We start from the raw sequence: 7,165 nt of genomic DNA, 5'->3' as shown, positions 1-7,165 counted from the left end.
TAAAGTAACCATCAACTATTGTCAATTATCTAGACTATTCCTATTTTGCTCTTATAAATAATGTGTGCTATGCATCCATAAACACATCTGCATTGTTTATTATTTCTTTATAAAAAATTTCTAGAAATGGAATTACTGGTTGAAAGACTATGAATCTTTATAAGGCTCTTGATACATAGAGGACAGATTTCTTTCTAGAAAATTTTTATCAGTTCATACTCCCACCAGCTGTGAATAAAAGTGCCAAATCACACTCTTGCAAGCACTATTTTTTTCAATCTTCGTTAATTTGTTAGGCTAAAAAAGACACCTCATTGCTTTAATTTGCATATTTTAATTACCAGTCATGTTAAAAATTTTAAATGTGTTTATTAACCTTTCATAACTTTGTTTCAAAGCTCTTTATATTTTAATAACATTATCTTTTTGCCATATTTATTGGAGATATTGTTCAATGTTCTAAATCGGGCATTTGAAAATAGTACATATTCTTTTATCTAAGATGCAAATTTTACATTAATGCTTAAACTGTTTAGATGGATATTGGTTGGTTAAAAATATCTCAAGAAAGTTTGTTTTTATAAGTCTCTTTCTACAATTCTGATAGGTTTTGCTTTGTGTCTTTTGATGCTATAGTGTTTGGAGCATTAAGTGTCGATTGGGTTCTAAAAGGAAAGAGATGGCCCACTCTAAGGGTTTAATAAAGAGACTATATGCAAGGGTGTGGTTCTGGTGCAGTGAAACCAAAGTGGTAGTACAGCACCCTAGGGCTAGAAACATCAGGGGACCATTATGTTCCTTAGGCTGGAAGGGTCAAGGATGAGAGCTGATGTGGGAACCTGGAAATAGGGAGCACCATCTGGAACAAGCTACCCTGTGGGAAATGTGGGCTCAGGGGAGGGACAGAGACAACCTGTGGCACCCTTGCAGGAAGGCTTCTGGGCACCCAGTTGCAGCCTCCAACCTCCCCTCAATCTCCTGCTGATGCTCTCTATTAGCCAAACCCAGGTGCAAGCAAAGGGCAAGGGAGCTGTAAATGTGGCTCCTACAGGTCTATCTCCTGGACCTCAGAGCAGCAAGGAGATGAGATGAAGAGTGGGTCCAGAGAGCAACACAAAAGGTGTCCAGCACAAAGACTCCACATTGTTAAAAAGTCTCTATGTGTTTTAACTCTCAATAGAAACTGACCTTTCATCATTCTCTCTGTCTTTAATGCTCCTTTTTCTGATTTCTCGTTTACATGTTTTTCTAATATAATTTAGTCTATGCATTTTCTAATTGTGTAAGATTAATTTTGGTTTTACTATTATTGACATAGCTTGAACTTATGCTTAAAAATTTCAGCTGTGTGACAAGAGCAAGAGAAAAGTGTGTAGACACTGGACAGAGGCTATAAGCTGTCCCCTAATACCCATTTCCCTTTCCTCTACAATAATAGAACTCTCAATTATCACCTGGGCATACGGCTGCTCAGAATAAATACATTTCCCAGCCTTCCTTATAGCTAAGGTGGCCATGGGACTAAGATCTGGTCACAGGTTGTGCAGGGAAATGATGTAGGCAATAGTGTTTATTTCCCTGAAGGAAGGAGCACTCTGCTGTCTGGAGTATGGATGTGGAGTCACCCTGGACCAAGGGGATGCTGGAGCAATGGGATTCCTAGACCACCTGGATTGCTTATCTCCAGACACTAGATGAGAAAAACATAAACTTCTCTCTTAAATTTAAGTCACTGTTACTTGGGGTGTTACACCAATGCTAATTCCTAACTGCTACAGATATCAAAGAGCAGAATTTCAGTCATTCATTTAAAGTAGAAAAGAGAAGAGAGATTAACATTTTCTGAGTACCTTCTCTATCTTTCCACCTATATTTCCTCCCAACAATTCTGTGAAATGGGTGCTATTATTCACATTGTTACTCATGAGGAGACTGAAGTTCAGTTAGCTTAAGAAACTTGTTCACTGTCACACAGCTAAAACACTGACTAGACTGAGGTTTGAAACAGGGTGTATCTATTTGACTCCAAAATTCAGGTTCCCTTCACATTGCTCTCCTGAAGATGAGTGAACAGAAAAGAGACTCCCAACTGGACCAAGAGCAAGCTTATGTAAAGAACTTAGTTGCCTCATATTCTGTGTACTTTTGAGAAGCAAATAGATAAACCATAACATCCTGTCATCACAGCAACTGTTGTTTACAACTGGAATCCATTCTTCAGTTCTGAGGAATGGCCAAGAGCCCTCAGCCTTGGGGATTTATGAATAATAGGAAATGCAAGAACTTCAGCCTCCTATTTTCAAAGAAAGACCAAGATACATCATGTGGAGAGTCAGACATTTATAATTCTCATTCCATTGCCAGGCACCATCCTTACAACCCCCTTAATTCAGAGAAAATGACATTCCCCAGTGGGATTCCCATTTCTCTCTAAATGCAAATGGTGAGCAACAGGAGAAAAGAATTGTAGAAACTTTGGATTGTTTCAATACTTCTCAAGGATTGTAAGAAAATGAATTGGATTAGTAAATGCATCCAGTTCCTGGGTATCATTAGGTTGTCATTATTACTTAACGAGGGCTCCACATTTGTACTTTCCTGGGCTTACCTTCAGAGGGCTGCTTTGGACCAGCACTTTGTGTGGTGTACTATGAAATTAGCCCATTTCTAAAAATAGTCAAGTTGCCACTGCTATTGTCCAGCATGAGACCCCATTATCCATGCCAACGTGCATTTTCCATGTGCTGCCAAATCTTCCAGTCCTTGGGATAACAAAGTTTTGCTGGGTTTTATGTAAAAAGGAAGAGAATGACCTCTTCTCCATTGATTTGCCATTTGATCTCCAAACAACTCTGGATGCTAGTGTTCTCTCTAAATTTCTTTTTAAGCTAATCTATGGTCTTCTCTCTCCTAAGGTAAAGGCATGGGGTATAGGTTGAGGTTCATTTTTTGCATATGAATATCCAGTTGTTACAAACAATTAATTAAAAAGACTGTCCTTTCATCATTGAAGTGCTTTTGCACCTTTGTCAAAAATCAATTTACCGGGCTTCCCTGGTGGCGCAGCGGTTGAGAGTCCTCCTGCCGATGCTGGGGACATGGGTTTGTGCCCCGGTCCGGGAGGATCCCACATGCCGCGGAGCGGCTGGGCCTGTGAGCCATGGCCGCTGAGCCTGTGTGTCTGGACCCTGTGCTCTGCAATGGGAGAGGCCACAACAGTGAGAGGCCCGCGTACCACAAAAAAAAAAAAAAAAAATCAATTTACCAACCGCACACTATATATAAAAATTAACACAAAATGGACCAAAGACCTAAATACATATAAATGTAAGAGCTAAAACTGTAGAATTCTTAGAAGATGGTTGTAAATCTCTATGACGTTGGTTTCATACATATGACAACAAAACAGAAGCAATGGAATGAAAAATAAATTGGACTGCAACAAAATTTAAAACTTTTCTGTATCAAAGGACACTATCCAGAAAGTGAAAAGGCAACCCACAGAATTGGAAGGAGGGGAAATATTTACAAAACATATATCTGATAAGGGTCTGGTATCCAGGATACATAAAAAAAAACTTACTACTCAATAATAAAAAGACAGTCCAATTTAAAAATGGGCAAAGGATCTGAATAGACATTTCTCTAAGGAAGATACACAAATGGCCTATGAACACATGGAAAGATGCTGAACATCACTAGTCATTTGGGAAAGGCAAATCAAAACCACAATGAGATTCCACTTCAGTCCCAAACTAGGGTGCCCATAATAAAACAAAACAAAACTGGAAAGTAATATGTATTGATGAGGATGCGGAGAAATTAGAACCCTCATTGACTGATGGTGGACATGTACAATGTTACAGCAACTATGTAAAACAGTTTGTCATTTCCTCAATAAATTAAACATAGAATTATCATGTGACACAGCAATACCATTTCCAGGTATATATCCCAAAGATTTGAAAGCAGATGTTCAAACAAAAATTTGTACACAAAGGTTCATAGCAGCACTATTCACAATAGCCAAAAGGTGGAAATATCCATTAACTGATGAATGAATAAACAAAATGTGGCATATCCATACAATAATATATTATTCAGTCATCAAAAGGAATGAAGTACTGATACATGCTCCAACGTGGATAAACCTTGAAAACATTATGTTAAGTAAAAGCAGCCTAACTCAAAAAGCTAAATATTGTATCATTCCATTTATATGAAATATCCAGAATAGGCAAATCCATAAAGACAGAAATCAGATTAGTGAGTGACAGGGCCTGGGGACAGAGGGGGATGAAGAATGACTGTTTAATGGGAACAGCATTTCTTTTTTGAGGTGATTAAATTTTTCTGGAACTAGACAGTAGTGATGGTTACATAACACTGTGAATGTATTAAATGTCCATAAACTGTACCCTTTAAAATGATTTAAATGGTAAATTTTATGTTACGTGTATTTTACTACACACAAGAATAGCAATTGGCCACATTTGTGTGTGTGACTTCTAGACTCTCCATTGTGTCATTGATTTATGTGTTTACCACTTCATTCATTTCACACTATTGATTTCTGTAGCTTTAGTAAATTTCAAATTTTTATAATAAATTTTAAAATTAGGTAGTGTGATTCCTCCAACTTTATTCATTTTTAAAAAATTGTTCTGGCTATTCTCTAGTTCCTTTGTTTTCCATTTAAATGTTTAACAGCTTTATTGAGATATAATTTCCTTATCACTTAAATTCACCCATTTTGCATGTACAATTCAATTGTTTTAGTATATTCACATATAGGTGCAACCATCACCGCAGTCAATTTTAGTACATTTTTATAACCTCAAAATGAAATCCCTATTATCTATCTATTATCCCAGCCCTAAGCAACCGAGACAAATCTACTTTCTTTCTCTAGAGATTTTGCTGTTCTGAACTTTCATATGGATGAAATCATATAATATGTGGTCCTTTGTGACTGGCTTTTTTCACTTAGTATTCATGGTCCATACATGTTGAAGCATGTATCAATACTTCATTCCTTTTGGTAACTGAATAATATACCACTGCATGGATATACCACATTGGGTTTATCCATTCATCAGTTTGGATCAGTTGATGGACATTTCGTTTGTTCCCTCCTTTGTTCTATTGTGAATAATGCTACTATGAACATTTGTGTATACCTTTTCATTTCTCCTGGGTATATACTTAGGAGTGGACTTACAGGGTCATACGGTAACTCTATGTTTAATTTATTGAGGAGTTGCCAAAATGTTTTACAAAGAGGCTGCACCATTTTACATTTCCACCAGCAGTCAGTGAGGGTTCCAATTTCACCACATCCTCACCCACACTTGTAATTATAGGACTTTTTGATTGTAGCCTTACTAGTACACGTGAAGTAGAATCTCACTGTGGTTTTGATTTGTGTCTCCCTAATACCTAGTGATGTTGAGCACGTTTTCATATGTTTAATTGGTCATTTGTATATCTTCCTTAGGGAAATGTCTACTTAGATCCTTTGCCCATTTTTTTTTTTTTTTTTTTTTTTTTTTTTTTTTTGCGGTACGCGGGCCTCTCACTGTTGTGGCCTCTCCCATTGCGGAGCACAGGCTCCGGACGCGCAGGCCCAGCGGCCATGGCTCACGGGCTTAGCTGCTCCGCGGCATGTGGGATCTTCCCGGACCAGGGCACGAACCCGTGTCTCCTGCATCGGCAGGCGGACTCTCAACCGCTGCGCCACCAGGGAAGCCCCCTTTGCCCATTTTTAAATTGAGCTATTTGTCCTTTTATTATTAAGTTGTAGGAGTTTTTATGTATTCTGGAAACTAGAGTCTTATCAGGTATATGCGTTGTACATATTTTCCCCCATTCTGTGGGTTGCTTTTTCACTTTCTTGATAGTATACTCTGATGCACAAAAGTTTTTAATTTTTTTGCAGTCCAATTTATCTATACTTTCTTTTGTTACTCATGTTTGTGGTGTCATATATAAGATTCCCTTGACAAACCCAAGGTCATAAAAATTTATCCCTATATTTTCCTACAGTTTTTTTTTTTTTTTTTTCGGTATGCGGGCCTCTCACTGTTGTGGCCTCTCATGTTGCGGAGTACAGGCTCCGGACGCGCAGGCTCAGCAGCCATGGCTCACGGGCCTAGCCGCTCCACGGCATGTGAGATTTTCCCAGACCACGGCACGAACCCATGTCCCCTGCATCGGCAGGCAGACTCTCAACCACTGCGCCACCAGGGAAGCCCTTCCTAACAGTTTTTATAGTTTTAGCTCTTACATTTAAGTTTTGATACATTTGAGTTCATTTTTGTATATGGTATGAAGTTTATAAAAATTTTAGAACTAGCTTGTCTATGTCTACAAAATTATCTGAATGGGATATTGATTGGAATTGTATTAAATCTAAAAATCAATTTAGAGAAAATTGATATCCTTACTTTGTTAAGTCTACCAATCCGTGGACATAGTATGTTTTTCCAATTTTTTAGAACATTTTTATTTCTTCCATCAATATTTTATAGTTTTCAAATTCTGTACATGTGTTGTAAGATTTGTTTTATTTTTTGAACTATTGTGTTTTTTTAACATTTCAGTTCCAATAGTTTATAATTAGTTATTGCTAGTATATATGAAATATAAATTATGTGTTGACTTAGTATCCTCCATTCTTGTTAAATCATTTATTAGTTCTAGAAGTTTTTCTTTGTATTCCTTGAGATTTCCTGTGTCATCTGTAAATAGAGAGACTTTTATTTCTTCTTTCTCTATTGGTAAGGCTTTTATTTATCTTTATTGCTTTACTGCACTTGCTAGGACTTTTAGTAGATTATTTGGTAGTAGTGATGAAAGTGAACCTTCTTGCCTTGTCTCTGATCGTGGGGGGCAACATTCAGTTTTTCATCATTAAGTGAAATGTTAGCTGTAGGTTATATAAAAAAGAAGCAACAGCAAGATGGATAGGAGGGGTGGAGATTCAGTCTAGTCAGGACCCATACCTCTGGGTTGGCTACCCACAAATTGGAAGTATATCACAACCACAGAGTTTCTTCCCAAGGAGCAAGGGATTCAAGCCCCACATTAGGCTTGCCAGCCCGGGGTTCCAGGAAAACAACATCTGGCTTTGAAAACCAGCAGGGTTTATGTTTGGAAGAGCCAG

The sequence above is a fragment of the Kogia breviceps genome, chromosome 11, assembly GCF_026419965.1.
Source record: "Kogia breviceps isolate mKogBre1 chromosome 11, mKogBre1 haplotype 1, whole genome shotgun sequence".
Classification (NCBI taxonomy): Eukaryota; Metazoa; Chordata; class Mammalia; order Artiodactyla; family Physeteridae; genus Kogia; species Kogia breviceps.
Note: the sequence above shows the minus strand (reverse complement) of the source record.